This window comes from Capra hircus, chromosome 2 (genome assembly GCF_001704415.2).
Source record: "Capra hircus breed San Clemente chromosome 2, ASM170441v1, whole genome shotgun sequence".
NCBI lineage: Eukaryota > Metazoa > Chordata > Mammalia > Artiodactyla > Bovidae > Capra > Capra hircus.
In genome coordinates, this window is record NC_030809.1 from 952390 (window position 1) to 956149 (window position 3760).

Sequence of the window (3760 nt, forward strand, 5' to 3'; positions counted from 1 at the left end):
AGGGCGGGCGGCGCGGGGCCCGGGGCGCGCGCGCCCCCTGCCGGCCGGCGGACCCGGCGGCCTGGCCCCCGCCGCGGTCCCGGGGCCGCGCGGCCCACCCGAGCCTGCGCCCGGCGCCCCGCCGCCCGGCGCCGCTCCCCCGTCCTGCGCGTTTTGTGGGCGGCGCCACGTGCCCCGCGCATCAGACATTACTTTGGGGTTAGGCGAGCGTTAGACTGTTTTTCCCGGGCACGTCTAGACAGGTCACCTGAGGACACTCGCTGGAGAATAGTTACTTTTCTTACGAATCCGCCGACAAGGGACGTGCCCTAATTGACTGATTGGAATGAAAGATGAATACAATTTGAATAATTTTCTCCAGCGCCGAGAGAAGTTGTATATTTTACTTGCCTAAGAATGTGCCCCACTATGTAGCAAGATGCTGTTAACATGGTCGAGTTACATACCGATATGTTTCCTGTATTAGTGAGTTAAAGAGTAATAAATTTGGAGGCCAAGGAGGCACTGGAGTTCCTGATGGAAAATTTTCACGTAGAGACCAATACTTACTGAGGCCCCCGTACACGCAAGACACGCAGCGCTAGCTGCGAAGGGTGAGAACTCGGTCTCTGCCCTAGCGGAATGCACGGGGTAACGGGAAGGATTGAACAAGTACTTGCAAGTATGTGAAGTGGTTTAAGACATGCTGTCCCCAATTATGCCACCTTGGCTGTTGAATAAACTGAAGAAAAGATTTTGAGAAGACAGCAGAAATCAGAAGGTCATGTTGACCTTCTTCCCAAAACCCAATCCTAAAACCCTCAGGTGAGAGATGCCCTTCACATTCCAGGACGACAGGAACATCCTTATCTCTGAAGACAAAGGGAAACTCGGAAGAATCTTGATAAACGAGACTTGCTAAATTGCCTCCAGTGTCCTACACTTAACCTCAGGCTGGTCCACCTCTCCCGTCCCTCTGGACTGTCCGCTCTTCGTCACACCTAGCAGGAAAGTACGCAGCGCAGTTTCTTTGGGACTTCATTTCCTTATGAAGTCTCCTGTGACACCTAAAACTTAGGTTAAAATAGGTCTGTAGGCTTTTTTCCTGTTGATCTGTCTTTGTCAGCAAAATTTTCAAACCCAGCCAGGGACCAGGTGGAGGAAAGCTTTTTTCTCCCCTCCATAAGCACTGCAAAGTGATACTTGATGTAGGACTGCCCTGGCAAGGGAATCCATCCTATTCTGGGTCAGGGAAGGCATCCCTGTAGAAAGTCAATCTGAGCCGAGTTACTGACAGGGTGGGTAAGACTCACCAGATGAACAGGGGTAGGAAGACTTCCAGGGCGGATGGAGGGAACAGTTCACACAAAAGCCTAGGGGCCTTGGGACTTCCCTGGGACAATGGGTAAGACTCATCATTCCCAGTGCAGAGGGCCCAGGTTTGATCCCTGGTCAGGGAACTAGATCCCCCATGCCACAACAAATAAATATTTTTTAAAAGTCTAGGGATCTTGAGAGACATGCTTTCTGGGTATCCCATGGGATTGGGTGTGTGTTAGCCACTCAGTGGAGTCTAACTCTTTGCAACCACATGGCTCCTCTGTCCGTGAAATCCTCAAGGACTGGGTTGCCATTCCCTTCTCCAGGGGATCTTTCCAACCCCGGGATCAAACTCAGCTCTCCTACACTGCAGGGGGATTCCTTACCATCTGAGCCACCAGGAGCACTTACAGGGTTGGTAGAGAAGAACAATGTGGTTTGAGCTGAAGAGACAAGCAAGTGCTGGCTCGTGTAGAGCCTGGCTGCCACATTAAGGGTTGCCTTTTGCTGGAAGATCTTGTTACCTCATTCTGAGAGCGGGAGGAAAAAGGCTTACTTTCCTCCTGCTGGTCCGCCCTTCCACATTTTTATTTCAATATCACTCAGCCTCCTACAATGATTTTTACCTGATTTCTCTTTCCTTAAGCATTCTGCACAAGGAAATTCCTATTTTAGGCAACTTCCTGAAGATGGCCAGAGTACTAGGATTCTTTGCAGTCAATCCATCTCTTAACCATTATTGCAAGAAGCAGGATTCAGGAGGCAACAAATGTACAAAGGAAGACAGAAAAAGCAAGAGGCCTAAACCTAAAGTATTTGATCAGACTCAAAAGTCTGTGTGTCCAGGGAGCCAAGGCCGTTTATGTAAAAGAACTTGGAAAATAAGAAATCAGCTGGTGCATTTCAGAGATTTTCAGAAAGGTCAAGACAGGCTGTAGAAGCACCCTCTGAAAGCCTCTTCTTAATAGTTGTGACTTTAAAAAGATTTAGGGGATCAAACCTTGATATTTTGATACAAAACATAAGCAGAGCCAACCAGACAAGAATTTTGCCTGAATATGCCATCAAGACCCCTCCAGGAAATGGCATGCCAATGCTTGTCAGGCTGCGGTGGGTGGGTGGGTGGTTATCCGCCCAACACCCTGTGTGGCCAATTAGGAGCCGTACAGACGGTACCTTTAGATGTCAGCCAGCGAGTCTTTTTCTTTTTTCTATTTCTCCATTATAAAGCTTTTTGCCGGCTTGAAAGACACGGGCGTCAGAAACACTGATGCAATGAGACGCTAATGTCCGATTGCATCACACAATCCTAGGTGTGGTGCCCCCGAAACGGGTTTTTCTTGAGGTTGTGCTGCCATAGAAAAGCGCTTCGGGTAGAACACCCGAGAACTGGCCCTACTTGTCAGATGGCAGAATTAAGTTTTGCAACTGCATGCCTCAATTCCACACCAGCATTCTCCCGGGGGAAGCCGGCGCGGCTTTCCAAATGGGTGTGCTGCCTGCCGACATTCATCGGTTAGGTGTGTCATGCTGCAGCTTATGTAACAAATGTCGCCCCGGGAGATGCACCTACCAGACAGGCTGGAAATGACACTTCCACCTCCGAGATGGGCTCTGATTGGATCTCACTTGAATGGAGCCACTTCTCTGGGAACAGACCAGCTTGGTGCAAACCTGGAAGAGGAGAAAGGAGAGAAGGTGGCTAAGGTTTCTCGGGCGCTTGCTGGGTGGCTGGCAGTGCGCTGTACGCACTGCACACACACAGCCTCAGACGTGCGGGCTCTGCCTTCCAGCCTGCCATCACCAGGACCCGAGGCTGCCTCCCCGAGTGTTCATAAAGTCACACGTCCAGTGAGATTAGCCTCCGATTAAGGCCCCTCCCGAAAATGGAATGCTATTCAACTCGGCCACAGAAAGCTACACCTCCTGTCAGAAGATTAACTTTCTGGTCCAGTGTCTATAAAAAAAATGATCACTGTTCATGGGTTAGCTAATGATGCTGCTGCCCACTGAAACACTGGTCTCTGTGCAGTTGGGTTGCTGCTGCTGCTGCCAAGTCGCGTCAGTCGTGTCTGACTCTGTGCGACCCTATAGAGGGCAGCCCACCAGGCTCCCCCGTCCCTGGGATTCTCCAGGCAAGAACACTGGAGTGGGTTGCCATTGCCTTCTCTAATGCATGAAAGTGAAAAGTGAAGGTGAAGTCGCTCAGTTGTGTCCGACTGTTTGCGACCCCATGGACTGCAGCCCACCAGGCTCCTCTGCCCATGGGAGTTTCCAGGCAAGAGTGCTGGAGTGGGTGCTATTGCCTTCTCCATGCAGCTGAGTTAGGATAAGACAATATAGGGCTTCCCTAGTAGCTCAGCTGGTAAAGCATCTGCCCTCAATGTGGGAGACCTGGGTTCGATCCCTGGGTTGGGAAGATGCCCTGGAGGAGGAAATACACCGTGGAGGAAATTTACCA